The sequence below is a fragment of the Dromiciops gliroides genome, chromosome 1 (assembly GCF_019393635.1).
Source record: "Dromiciops gliroides isolate mDroGli1 chromosome 1, mDroGli1.pri, whole genome shotgun sequence".
Lineage (NCBI taxonomy): Eukaryota > Metazoa > Chordata > Mammalia > Microbiotheria > Microbiotheriidae > Dromiciops > Dromiciops gliroides.
The window spans coordinates 277,507,510-277,523,172 of record NC_057861.1 but is presented as its reverse complement, the minus strand read 5'-3'; positions in this window follow the sequence as shown (position 1 = coordinate 277,523,172).

Genomic DNA, 15,663 nt, shown 5'->3' with positions numbered 1-15,663 from the left:
TGAGTGCTAGGCAAATCCTCAGCTTCTGTTCCAATTTAAAATGGAGGAAAGAAAACCTCCTCCTTATCTTTCACTTTCTCTGGATGGAGGAAAATGTGTTTTTGAGTCCTTTAGTCATTCCCGGGTTTCCCTCCTCCCCCCTTCCATACACACACACACACACACACACACACACACACACTCCCCTTTTGGCCTCAGAAAGCATTAGCCTTTGTTCTAAATGTTTATTTTGTTAATGGATAGATCACTGGTCTAGGAGGCAGGAAGACAGGAATTTGAATTCCACTTCAAATAGTTACTGATTGTGTGACCTTGGGCAAGTCACAATCTGTCTAGTGTGAAAATTTATTTGGATTTGGGGACCCTACCTTTGGGCCGAGATTGGAAAGCCTTAGGCCCTCAGGGTCTCTTCTGCGTGGGAGAGGCTGGTGCCCCTCCCCCTCTGCTTCAGCTGAGCCCCAAAGCCCCGTGGGCTGTACAAGACGCCAGCTCCGACCTGAGCGGAGCTGTCCGAAAGATCCCGGATAGCCTGTGCTGAGGCACGGGATGCTTGAGCACACCACCCCCCTCCACCAGCTGCAGCTCTGGCTGGCAGATTAGCTTGGTCTGTGGGGGCTCAGGAAGCCCCGAGATTTGAGTGGAGAGCAGAAAAGGTATATATAGACCAGGGGGTTAGACTCAGGGGGGGCTGACAAGGTACAGGGGATGACAGGAGGATTGGAGGCCTGCAAATAAGACTCAGAGGTTCGGTTGGAGGGGGGGGGGTGGACAAGAGAGGCTGAGAAGAGGTTCGGGTGGACAAGAAGAGGTCAAGAGGCAGCTGCGGAGATGGCAAAGATTGGAGACTAGAGATGGGGCTACAAGGACGCAGGAGAAGACGAGAAGGACTAGGAGCAGGGAAAAGAGAGGCCGAAGGGCAGACTGACAGAGCAGACAGACAGAAGGTCAGTGAGAGAGAAACACAGGGGTTCAGCGGTGGCAATAAAGAGAGGAAAGTTAGAAGCAAGGGGATTTACAAAGTGAAAGGGGCTCAGAGTTAGAATAAAGGACCTGAGTGCCCTAAAGCAAGCAGCGGCTAAGGCCCCTATTGTATTCAAGAAGTTCCAAAGAGACCCAACAGAAAGAGAAGTGCTGCAATGCAGTGAGGTTGTACATTTTATTTCCCTGTATTCTTAATTTAAATAGTATCTCATAAATAAACTCTGCTTTGATTATTTAGTTAAGAGGCTTCTTAATATTTTGCTTATCGATTTGGGAGTAGAGCAGTGTGGTGGAACTTTATTAACGGCCAACATTAAATTAATAGCAGTCAGATAGCCAGTCAGTCACAAATCCTAGATTAGTACCCCAGTCAGATTAGCCCCCCAAATTAGGCTAGTTAATTTAAATATTCTTACATTTGAATGGCGACCGCAGCAGGACTTATGGCCCAATTATAATTTCTCTAAACCTATAATTTTTCATAAGTCAAATTATATAATTTTTCCAGGTTAGATATAGTTATTAATAATTAATATTTTTACACTAGGCCTCAGGTTCTTTATTTATAAAGTGAGGGGGCTAGACTCAATTACCTATAAGGGCCCTTCCCCTCTAAAAGTATCATCCTGTGAAATGTGATCAGGCTGTTGAACAATGGAAATGCTAAGCCATGGGGACTTCATTAAATGCTTTTAAATCAAGTCTGAGGATGAGAAAGTATTTCTTATTCTAGAGATGAAATGTTTGTGTGAGTCTGGAATTTAGGGGTCAAATTGATTGTGAGTCGTCCCAAAAGAATTACAAGACTCAGTGATTCAGTTTACCAAGTTTTATTGCAATACTGTGGGTGACCACAGGGAGAGAACCAGAATATTGGAAAGGTATCTCTCAAAGAAGGAAAGGAAAGACAGTTATATTTATAGTATAGATAAATTGATTATCAGTCTCATTATAATAATCTCCACCTTGGGGAGGTACAGGGGAGGGCCTGTCCTACTCGTTATAATATTCTCTACCTAGGGGTGCTTCAGAGGAGGGCTTATCCTAATTTGGAGTTCCTGGGGGTCCTAAGCCAACCCCCGAGACGGGTACCTTTTTCACTGGAGGTGTGTTTTTGGGGTTTACACGTCATTAGGTGAATCTGGGGACAAATTTGGCCTTTTTTGCGCATGTCTCTTTCTGATTCCCATGGCTAGTTTCAAAATATAATCATTTTTCATTAGAATTTCTATAGGTTGTCTTTTTCCTTTATTGTTATTTTGACCTGACTCGTTCCTGTCCCTTTTGGATGATGATCACTATGGGTATGAGAATCTAACATAAGTTATCCATTAACTGGGATCGAACTCCCTTTTGGAGCTAATATCTGTATTAGAGCTTGGGTCTTAGATTTTTCTATTAACCCTTTTTTCACCTCCTACATCAAGTCTGAATCTAGGGCTTGGAGCTAATTTAGGATACTTTTTTTTTTTTGATGGTAGCAAAAGGCTGACATTTTCCTTTCATCTTTTATTTTTCTTGAGAACAGTTTTAAGTCACTCAAGACTTTGGAAAACAAAACACACCTTCACAGAGTCTGGGTGGGGAACTCTGGTTGCTTGGAAAGGGAAAGGCATGCCCCTGAAGGGGAGTTGTTGTTTTGTCCTTCATTCTTGAAGAGGACCAAGACATGAATTGGATTTAAGTGAGGGAGGACTTTGCAAAGTCACCAGCCTCACTCTCTCCCCAACAGCCACTTGGGTCCAGTGGCAAGATATACATCAGGTTGACTGGAGATGGCCCTGGATGTTTGAGGCAGTCAGGGTTAAGTGACTTGCCCAGAGTCACACTTCTGGTAAGTGTCTGAGGCTGGATTTGAGTTCAGGACCAGCACTCTATCCACTGTGCCACCTAGCTGCCCCAAATAGTTGTTTTAGCATGCAAAACAATAACATGGTGTCTACTGGTTAAGTGAATGATTGAATAATGATTGTTCAACATGTTTTGCTCTTCAGCACTACCTGTTAAATACAAAGTTCATAGTTTCATATATAATACCCTTTTTTGTACTTTTGGGGGGTATTTTTGCATAGTTAAATGCTTATGTTTGTTGATAATTAAAGTCATAACAAAATACAAAATGAAAAAACAAAGCCTTCTATGGAATAATGCAAAGGAGAAAAGTTGCAGTATCAGAAGAGGGTATATATACACTATGAACACAGAAAAGAAAAAGCGAATGGAAATGAATGTACAAAGAAACCTGATGGAAACTTAGGGAATAAATGATAAAGTATTATAACACTGGATATATTGAAATTAACTCTTCATAGTCATAATTTATTTAAATAGTAGTAAAGCAAATTTATATCTAATGTTAAGTTTACAATCAATTCTATGCATTTGAAAAAACCCTCCCTTCTGAATGAGTCCTTCCTTTCATCTCTCACCCATTGAGGTTTTAACACTCTGTCAAGGGTTGGAGGCTTATTTTTTTTATGTACATATCTAGTTGTGTAGGTGTAAAATGAAGGCATCAGAAGCCCTTTTAATACTAATATGAATATCAAGACATTTCAACTAGGAAAATACTGAATTAAATACATTTTAGTTTTGACTTTTAGAACTTGGTCCAGTATTTTTCATATACATAGTTGCTCCTATCTACCCAAAGAGGACTGTACACTTCTCTTGTGGCCAAAGTGTTGATTAGAAGTAGTTTGTAGAAACTTTGGGGAATGAAATTTATGACAAGGAGACAATGTGGCTTAGTGAATGAATACATTTAAAAAAATTAACTAATGCTTACTATCTGCAAAGTGCAAGGGTTACAAATAGGAAAATAAGTATTCCAGGGAGAAACATAGAGAGGAAGTTTTGGCTTCAGGTCAAATGAAATAGCTCTATGGTCTTTAGGGTATGTTGATAAAATGGATGGTAATGATCTGTTTCTGATTTTGATACATTTGACATTGCCAGGAGATATGGTATTAGAATTAAGCAGAGGGCCTGGGTTTGTTCTTAGATACTTAGTAACTGTGTGACTTTAGACATATCACTTTTAACTTCTCTGATCATCAGCTTCTTCATCTATTAAACTGAGATTATGCTATTGATACTATTTGCCTTTTAGAATTATTGAGAGGTAGATATTTATAAACCTAAAAGTGCTATATAAATACGACCCATTCTTAACAAGATTCTTGGTGACTACTCAAAGGTATAGAGAAGGTGCTTTTTATGTTGTTCTACATTAGATTTCCCCATAGTGATTTGTAAAGAACAATTCAATAGGGGCGGGTAAATCCCCTTGATGAATAATAGGCCCACCAGAGGTCAGCCATATGCAGTATGTTCATTCAGTGGGGCATGAAATAAACACATTTACAGGCTTTTGTTCAGCAAACATGCTGGCTTTCAGATCAAATCCATCTGAGACTGTTCAGAACTACAGCCTGAAAATTCATTAATAGCCCTTCTGTTCACCATCTCCATCTTTTCATAATCTTTATTCCCCTTTGACCAACTTTTTCTCTGAGTGGCACAAAAACATCAAAAAATAAAGTTTCTTAGCATTGCTTTAAAAAAAATAAAAATATTTGTAAGGGAGTGCTTTCAGAAATGCTCGATAAAGACTTTTAAAAAAGATCTAAAAGGTCTCTATTGTATAACTAAAATAGAGAATGAAGGTAATGGCAGTGGATAAACAGAAAGGAGGAGAGCATCCACAAGCAATGCAAACAACTAGCCCTGGATGCTAGGAGAAACTAGAGATGCAAGCTCTCTTTCTGAACATTTTTTATGCTGTTGTATGATTGATTACTGGACAGAAATGAGGCTCCTGGGAAAATGGATTAAATTTGCTTGGCTTCTTGTTGTTGTTTGTTATTGTTGTCATTGTTGTTCAGACCTCTAATTTCATTTAGTGTGCAGAACTCCCAGTATAGAACATCTCTTTTTCTCAAGAAGATAAGTAATGTATATTGAATTGTTTGATTCCATAGAGAGGACTGAGGAGGGAGGGAGGAAGAAAATTTAGAACACAAAGTTTTTGAAAAATCAGTGTGAAGAAACAATGAGCAGGTGGATTTCAGAGAAACCTGGAAGGACTTACATGAATTGATGCTGAGTGAGATGAGCAGAACTAGGAGAACATTGCAAACAGTATCAACAACATTGTGTGTTGATCAACTGTGATAGACTTAACTCTTCTCAACAACACAATGGTCCAAGATAGTTTCAAAGGACTCATGATGGAAAATACTCTCCAAATCCAGAAAAAAAGAGCTGTGGAATCTGGATGCTGATTGTACCATAATATTTCTACTTTTTTTTTTGTTTTCCTTTTATGAGGTTTTCCCCTTTTCTCTGATTCTTCTTTCACAGCATAACTAATGCAGAAATATGTTCAATGTGATTGTACATATATAACCTATATCAGATTGCTTGCTGTCTTGGGAAGGGGGGAGGGAAAAAGATTTCAAACTATCTCTACATGTAACTAGAAAATAATAAAATGCTATATTAAAAAAAGAAGATAAGTAAGGCATCTATTCTTAGAGAGTTCCCTGGGTTGGTCACTGAGATTAAGTGATCTGCCCAAGGTAACACATTATGTGTCAGCTATAGGGGACTTCTTGACTCCACAGCATATCCTCTGTTATGCCACACTGCCCATCAACAAACTGCATATTTTAAAAAAGATTGTTCATTTAAAAAAACCTTTTATATTGGAAATTTCTTCTTAAAATTAGGTTGTGAGGGGAGGGAACGAGGGTACTGAGAGTTGCTGACAGCAGAGGAGAGGGTCAGTACTAAAGGAAAATGAGGGTGTGCTCATACGAGTATGTGTATGAGAGCATGGGAGAGGTACAATGCAGCTCTGTAGCACCCATCAGATTACTGCCAGCTATAAATGCCAACCCCTCTCACTCCCTTTTACAAATAGTATTAAGAAGGGTATAAGCAGAAATTGACATGGACACCAGTATCCATATATTGAGGTGGGGGGGGGGGAAGGAAAGGAAGAAAAGAGAAAAAAATTGGAATGCAAAATCTTACAAAAATGAATGTTGAAAACCATCTTTACATGTAATTGGAAAAAATAAAATAAAATACTATTGAAAAAAATATCCATATAGTACCTTCAAGAGAAATAGAGAAGTTTGGAGGAAGGGCAGGTTTGGTGGGAAAGAAACGAGTACCACTGCAGACATATTGAATATGAGATGCCAAGGGGACATCCAGGCAAAAATGTCAAATAGATAATTAATTGGTGATGTAGGATTGGGATTTAGGAGACAAATTTAAACACCTTGGCCTTCCAAATCATCAACTGCCTTTGGTTCACTTCAGCCACCTGTTGGGGTGGTCATACCTTAGACCTCAAAATTACCTATAATTGTGCCATCACTATAATCTTGAACTCTGAGATTTCCTTCTTGGATCATAATCTCCAAGTTCTTCCATCTTGCCTTCTGTCTTGATTCAATTTAATTTAATAAGCATTTATCGACCTAGATAACCCTTGAGGTTCCTTCTAGTTCTAAGTCTAGAAGCCTATTATTTTATTAAGTGTCCACCATGTGAAAGGCTCAGGCTAGTTTCTGGGGATACAAAAACAAAATGGAAGACACAGCCTTTACCTCAAGAAGTTTATCATTTCTTGAGGGAAGGAGTAGCCAACAGGGTGTTAAGTGCAAAAAATACACACATAAAATTTGTGCAAATGAATACAAGGTAATTTTGCCCTCTATTAAACCAATTCTTCCTCTTCTTTGAGAGATCCAGTCTATCCCATTCTCCTTGGTTTCTCAGTCTATCACCCTTGCTCTAGCCTTAATTTCCTCTCTTCAATTTTGATGTTCAAGACCAGATTACATTCCATCTGTTAATCTCCTTGCCTCCTTGGCCCTTGAAATTAATGCTCTTCCAGTTCTCAACTCAGGATCACCCTTACCACTTGTGTCCTTTGTTCTTACTCCTGGACTGCTGAACTCTTCAGAGAAAGTCGAACTAAGAAGAAAAAAAGAAAAAGAAAAAAGATATAGTGAAAGTTGAACTATGATGACTGAGGTTCGCTACAAATTCATGTTACAGTAACTAATCTCAACTGGGCCATCACGAATGTATGGCAGTCCTTTAATTATTCCCATATTGAATCTCTATCACGATGCCTTCAGTGACTGTTCCAAACATCTCTTTAGGTCTTTTGCAGATTTAAATGATATTTTGGAGGAAGAATTGACAAGACTAGCAACTAATTGGATGGAGGCAGGAGTGAAGGAGAGAAAAGAGTCAAGGCTGATTCTGAAGTTACCAGAGTGACTTGGAGGATGATAGTGCCTTCAAAGGAAATAGAGAATTTTGGAGGAAGGGTAGGTTTAGTGGGAAAGAAATGAGTACCATTGCAGACATATTGAATATGAGATGTCAAGGGGACATCCAAGCAAAAATGTCAAACAGATAGTTAATTGATGATGTAGGATTGGGGCTTAGGCAAAAAAATTTTTTAAATATATTGCTTGGGTTAGATGACCTCAAGGCCAATCCTCAATCATTCTGTAATATTTATAGACAATGGGGAAGGAGCCAATTGATTGTGAGAAAGTGATGAGAGATTGGAGTAAGGTGCTGGAATAAATGGGGTGGGAGTAATCATAGTTAGTCTTGGCAAAGAAAAGGAGCACTTCTTCCTTAGAGAAAGGAGCAAATGAGGAAAGGATAAGTGACGACATACAGAGGTTTGTAACGATTGGAGTGACAGCATTAGAAAAATTGATGACAATTTGGAAACCCCTGCTACTTTGGCATGCAGAGAATTGGGGAACCAGTTAAAACAATGTGGTGTACCCCAAACTCTAGCAATATAACAACTTAGCTTTAACAAGCATTTCCTTCTACAGGTAAACCACTGAGAGCACATGGCCTTGTTTTATGGCCTACCTCAATCTCCTCCACCCCTTTCCTTTTCCCCTACTGAACCCTACTTCCTTAAAACCATCTTTTTTTGGTTGTTTTTGTTTTTTGAAAGGCATTGAAAAGGTCTGGAATTCACCACATACTTAAGTTTCCTCATGATAACAAAAGGGTACTTAGCAAACCTTTTGCTTTTTTGTTTTTGTTTTTGTTTTTGTTTTGTTTTTGACTTTTGTTTCTTTTGCTTTCTTTTTAACTCAATTTTGTAAACTGAGTGAATTTTCAAAGACATTTTAAGTATATGCTGTGGGGCCATTGGGCCTCAGAAGCTGAAGCTACAAAGAACCATGGGCTTAATGAGTTTGCTTATGGGATTATGTTTTTTTAAAAAGGGGATTATTAAACCCTATTGCTTGATTGATCAATGAACATATTGAATATTGAGTCTTGCTGATTGAAGTTTTGTTTCTTTTTGATAAATTAATTATCATTTTAAGTATCTGTTATTGTCATACTAGATAGAGAATTTATGTACAAGGTGATGTGCTTTACTTGCTCAAAGAAGATTATGTAATAATGTTTAATATTATCAGCCATTTACATTCATTTATCATTTATATGTCATTGCAACTATGTATACTCTGGGTATGGTTTGGAATTATTGTATATATTACAAGTATATCCTCAGTTATACAGCATAACATGCATTTTTACCATCATATTGTCTTTGGTGAAATTAATATGAGATTTATGAATTATGGAAACTTATCATTTCAGAGACTAATTGCTCTTACAATGAGCTCGTTGGAGATGGTTCAATTCCATGATGCAGGCCCGGAGAGAATGTATGTACAGCAGGAGGAGAGACAGGTACACGTAAGATGTCCTGATGGAGGCTGAGAAAACAGCCAAATACATTCAGGTAGTCCATTGTTTGCTTATGATGGTGACTATGTAGACCACAATTGCTGGACATAGTCCAGTTTCTTCCTCTCTCCCTCCTAAAATTAGTCTGGTGTCATGGAAGCTCCAACACATGCACCTGGTTTAACTTATCTTGTTTTCTTTTTCTTTCACTCAGTCTGATGGCATGGTCAGAATTCATCCACCTGTGGCCTAGCCCAATTGCTGGATGTCTTGGAACCATGAGATGTGGTATGGTAACCTTTCCATGACATTTTCAGGTGTCATCATGGACATATTACTAAATTAAGCCTTGATCCAGACACATGGTGGTAAGTGTTATAGATTGCATAACTGCCTCAACTCTGTATTATATGGATATAAATCCTCCAAAAGGGGGGGGGAAATATAATATTATATATATATATATATATAAAGCTTGAGTATGAGTTATATTTTGAAGAACTCGCACTGTTTAATTTGATCATTGACAATGCTATGCTAACGATTAGTGAAAATCCAGCAGTTCAACAGCTAAAGAAGTGAGTCCAGAGACAACCAGAGTCCAGACCAGAGTCTAGTTTTTCTGATGACATCTCACCACTCCAAGAAGACAAGATCTCAAAGACTTTAAATGAACAGTTTTGTTTTGTTGGGTTTTTTCCCTTCTGTTATTATATACACCATTTGTAACATGTGTTCTCTACAGAGGCCCTCCCTCTGCAAGCAGTGTCAAAGTGCCAGTTCATGAAGGAGCGCCCCTCTGGACAAACTTTCCCCTTTCTTCCTTTTCTATATTGTTATTAACATATTGTTTGTTAGCATAGGGTGTTATATTCTGTTATTTTTGACTGTTTCATCAAGGAAACATCCTGTGTTCCTCAAAGAAACAAAGGGAGAACTGTAACAGTTGGAGTGATGCCACCTGCTGGAGAGGTACTGTAGGAAAGCTCTGCCATGAGGAGAAGGCATCTGAGGGCAAGCCATGTGGTCAAGTTCCTTGGCGTCAGGAAGTGACGTTTGCTCGTGAGTACTGTCTATTAAAGCTACTAGCCAATCAGCTTGAGGAGCCTCCTATTTCTGGGAGGAGAACACAAAGTAGGAAGTAGATGCTGGCTGAGGGCTTACTTCCTCTTTGGGCTCAAGACATTGGCTTGGTGGCAAGACTTCAGCTGGGAGGTTAGGAAAGCTAGCATTTCCATGCTATAAGAAATCTGTTCTCAATCTTTCTCTCTCTTTACTATCTTATATCTTTTAATAAACCCTTAAAAGCCTAAATTCTTGGTGAATTTATCAGTGATTTTAGCCAGTTTCCCCCAAAACTGGGTGGGGGGGATAGATTAGAACCCACATTTAGATTTTTAAACAACACAGGTTTTATGTTATAGAGTAGGAGAGATGAGGAAGCCATCATGCATGCCCTTGGTTTTCTCGGTAAAGTAGCAGATTTAGTTATCTGGAGAGGGGCAGAAAGATGAGATAGGGGGATTCAAAATTCACACTCAGTTGTCTCCTCCTGCAAGTAGTCTTCCCTTATTCTCCCAATTGTGGGGTTTTTTTGTTTTGTGTGTGTGTGTGAGGCAATTGGGGTTAAGTGACTTGCCTAGGGTCACACAGCTAGTAAGTGTAAAGTGTCTGAGGCCAGATTTGAACTCAGGTCTTCCTGAATCCAGGGCTGGTGCTCTATCCACTGCACCACCTAGCTTTCCCTCCCAGTTTTTTTAATAGAATTCCTCTCTCCCCCTGAAATTATGCTGTGTTTCCTTCTTTATTATGTTCATGTTACATCCCTTCTAGAATCAAAGTTCCTTAATAGCAAGGTCTATTTCTTTTTTGATTTTTATATTTACAGCACCTAAAACAGTGCCTGGCACATACTAATCACTTAATAAAATGTTTATTGAATTGAATTGAATTTCATGAGTTTTCAGTGGGGGAACCAAATTGAGAACACACAATCTCAAATTTCCATGAGTCCATCCATCACACTATGCAATCTTGACTATACTGATGGCGGTATTTGATACTGATTATTAGCATTCTGCTAGGGCTATGTTGTAGAGGAAAGGGAAAAAATAGGGATTAAAAACTTCTGATTTAATTCAAAGCAACAAACATTCACTAAACACAGCACTAATTTGTTTATTAAACACAATGTGTTATTCATGAATCTGTATGTTGGCACTGGGCTTACAAATATGAAAAATGATATTCCCTATTCTTGAGGAACTTGGAAGACAATCCAATTTTTCAGGATTATTTAATTGTATAAAGTATAATAATTATATTAATAATTATAGTGGGCTGCCAAAATGAATGCAGACACTAAGCTACAGATTTAGGCCATTTTTACATTTTTATTTTTATATTTTGAACTTAGACACCCCTAAACACAGTAGGACACCAAAATGAAGATTCTACATGAAAACATTCATCTCCACTCACACACAAAAAAGTCTAACCCCCTCAATTATATCATAAATTCTACATGCTGCTTTCTAAGCTGTCTTTGCTCTTCCTTCTGTTTTCTTCTGTGCATTTGAAACACGTTACAATAACCCTCTTTCTTTGGGGCATCATTGTTTCTAATTCCTCTCCCCTTCATTTCTCCCTCACAATTAATGGAGAGAAAAAAAGGGGGGAAAACACCCAACCAAACAACTCTTATAACCAATAAGTATAGTAAAAAAATGCGTGCCTCTCTCTGCCCCTAGTGTTTAGATAATATTTTTGATGTCTTTGTTGTTGTTGTTGTTGTTAATTTTGAGTTCTATGCTATCTCTCTCTACCTCTCCCAACCCCACACTAGGAAAGGTCTCTATTTCACACACATACACACACACACACACACACACACACACACACACACACACACACTATGCATACTTCTATTTATCAATTCTTTCTCTGGAGGTGGATAGCATCTTCCTTCATAGGTCCTTTGTAGTTGATTTGAATACTTATAATACTCAGAATAGTTTAGTTTTTCAGTTTTTCTTCAAACAATATTGCTGTTATTGTATCCAACATTATCTTGTTTATGCTTTTTTCATTCTTCATTATTTTGTGCAAGTGTTTCCATATTTTTCTAAAATCAACCAACTTTTCATTTCTTTTTTTTTTTTAGTGAGGCAATTGGGGTTAAGTGACTTGCCCAGGGTCCCACAGCTAGTAAGTGTTAAGTGTCTGAGGCCGGATTTGAACTCTGGTACTCCTGACTCCAGGGCCGGTGCTCTATCCACTGTGCCACCTAGCTGCCCCCAACTTATCATTTCTAACAGCATAGTAGCATTCCATCACAACCATTCCATTATATTCATATACAACAACTTGTTTAGCCATTCCCCAGTTGATGAACATCCCCTCAGTGTCCAATTCTTTGCCACCACAAAAAGAGCTGCTATAAATATTTTAGAACATACAGCTTCTTTTCCTTTTCCCTCATGACCTTGGGAAACAGATCTAAAAGTGGTATTGCTGGGTTAAAGGCTATACACAGTCTTATAATTTTTAGGCATAATTCCAAATTGTTCTTTAAAACGGTTGGATCAGTTCACAGTTCCACCAACAGTTTATTAGTGTCCCAATTTTTCCACATCCCCTCCAGCATTTGTCATTTCCCTCTTTTATCATTTTAGCCAATCTGATAGGTATGAAATGGTATCTCAAAGTTGTTTTAATTTTCATTCCTCCAATCAATAATGATTTAGAGATTTTTTCATATGACTATATTTAACTTTGATTTCTTCTTCCAAAAATTGCTTGTTCATATCCTTTGACCATTTATCAACTGGGGAATGACTAATATTCTTATAAATTTGACAAAGTTCTCTATATGTTGATATATGAGATCTTTATCTGAGAAACTGTCTATAATTTTTTTTTGCCCAGTTTCCCACTTTTCTTCTAATCTTGGCTACATTGGATTTACTTGTACAAAATCTTTTAAATTTAATATAATCAAAATTATCTATTTTATGCTTCACAATGCTCCCTATCTCTTGTTTATTCATAAATTTTTCTCTTATACATAAATCTGATAGGTAATATGTTCCATGTTCTAATTTAATTATGATATCTCCTTTTATGCCTAGGTCATGTATCTGTTTTTATTTTATCTTGGTAAATGGTGTAAGATATTGATCTATATCTAATTTTGACCACACTGCTTTCTAGTTTTCCTAACAATTTTTGCTAAATAGTGAACTCTTATCCCAGAAGCTTGAATTTTTACATTTATCAAACACAAGGTTACTATAATCATTTACTTTTGTATATTAAATGTCTATTCTGTTACATTGATCCACCTTTCTATTTCTTAGCCAATAACAGATAGTTTTGATAATTACTGCCATATAATAGTTTGAGATCTGATACTGCTAGACTTTCTTCCTTTACATTTCCCCATCAGTTCCTTTGATATTCTTGCTATTTGTTCTTCCAAATGAATTTTCTTATTATTTTTTCTACTTCAAAAAAATATTTTTTTTTGTAATTTAATTGGGATCCATTGAATAAGTAGGTTACTTAGGTAGAATTGTCATTTTTATTATATTGGTAAGGCACACCCATTTTCCAGTTATTTAAATCTGACTTTATTTGAATAAAAAATATTTTTTAATTATATCCATATAGTTCCTGGATTTGTCTTGGCAGGTATACTCTATGGCATTTTATGTTGTCTACAATTATTTTAAATGAAATATCTCACCAAAAAAAGAAATATCTCTTATTAGCTCTTCTTGCAGGACTTTATTTGGTGATACATAGAAATAATGATTTATGTGGGTTTATTTTATATCCTGCTACTTTTCTAGTATTATTGTTTCAATTAACTTTTTAGTTGAATCTCCAGGACTTTCCAAGACTACTATCATAACATCTACAGAAAGAGATAGTTTTATTTTCTCATTGCCCATTCTGATTTCTTCAATTTTTTTTCTTCCTTCTTTTCTTTCTTCTCTTATTGCTATTGCTAGCATTTCTACTACTAGCATTTCTAGTAATGGACATCCTTGTTTCACTCCTGGTCTTATCGGGAAGGCTTCTAGTTTATTCCCAATACAGATAATGATTGCTGATAGTTTTAGATAGATGCATCTTATTGTTTTAAGGAAAAATCCATTTATACCTATGCTTTCAAGTATTTTTATGTGTTTAGGTAATTTTACATGCTCATGCATGTAGGCATTTCCTCCTCTGGAAAATGAGACATGAGATAATCTCTTACAGTGCTAAAATTTTATAATGCTACATGATTCTAACAGGAACACATAGGAATCCTAACACAAGATAATAGAGGTTGGCTTTGGGTCTAGTGTTGGTCTGAGGAATGGAGACTATCGCCTATAACAGGCAAGCTATATAAGTAAAATACATGCCTGTCCTTCAAGTAGTTGGTCAATGTTAGAAGAGAAAGGAGCTGTCCTTTTCACCCATTTCCTTACGTTGAATGTATACCTGAAAATGCTGCTTGCCATACAGTGTGACCCAGAGCAAAGCAAGCATGCTGGGAAACCTGGTGCCACCATGGAGGTGCTTGGCAGAGCAACACAAATGGTACTTACCTCTCAGTTCTTTTTGAGTAGGTAGGGAGATTGATTTTACAGGACCAAGAGGATAAGACTATGACAGCTTTCAGCAATATGAAGTGGAGACCATTGAAGCAATGGTAGTGTCTTTGTAGGGTCTGTGGGTAAAATGAAGTCCATCAGCAGTTTTTCACTTAGAGTCTTGGCAAGCATAGACAGAGAACTTGCTATTAACTGAACAAAGGGAACCAATTGGAAAAACAAAGGGCTTTGGTATTTTCATGTACCTCTGGCTCACCCTACTCTTTCCCCTCTCCCCTTTCTCTGCCCTCCCCCAATCCAGAGAAAAGTTTTAAATGACAAATCACGAGGAATTCTTTCTTAATAATAAGCACAAAGCTCTATATGTGATAGTATACTACTCAAGCATTTAGAGACAAGAAGAGCCCTGGGGACTGCTCTCTACTATGTAATTATATCATCAGATGTCAGCTATCACCTTTTCATTCAGTGGAATTCTATCTTTTATTTCATGATTTAATTTCCCCCTTTTTGAGACTGTCATCCACACTCTCCTGAAGGAAAGCACTGAAATCAAAGCCAGCTCAAGAAAATGAACAACTTCTTAAGAACCACAGGAACATATAAAGATGTCACAAAACCAAAATCTTTCTAAGGCTTTGCTCTGGGAATCCCATTCAACAATAAAATCACAACACTTGTCCCAAGCAAAAAAGGAAGAAAAAAAAAGGACTTAGGTCTCTCTATTGTTTGGATAATAATCCAGGGCATCAAGTATTATTATTACCTCTGTTCAGGGAAAAATATTACTGAACCATATACTAGTGATGGGTTTTGTTCTAAAAAGTCTTGGTGATACCTATGAGGTAGAATTTGCCTTTTTGAATTGGGCTCCAGTTTATTTAGCTTGTTGGCTAAACATTGGTCAGTCAGTTAGATTTTATTAAGTGCCTACTATGTGCCAAACAAAATAGCTAGGTGGCACAGTGGCTAGAGTGCTGATCTTGGAATCAGGATCACTTATCTTCCTGAGTTCAAATCTGGCCTTAGACACTTACTAGCTGTGTGACACTGGGCAAGTCACTTAATCCTTGAAACTCAGACCCCCTAGTCTCAGTTTCCTCATCTATAAAAATGAGGTGGAGAAAGAAATGGCAAACCACTCTGGTATCTACCAAGAAAACTCCAAATGGGGTCATGAAGAGTTACATACAACCAAAACAAATGAAAAACAATAAACAACAACACATACTCGACATTTCAGCAACGGAGCTATTTGAAATTCCTCAAACATTATACTTAATCTCCAGGTCCTGTGTACTACCTGTAC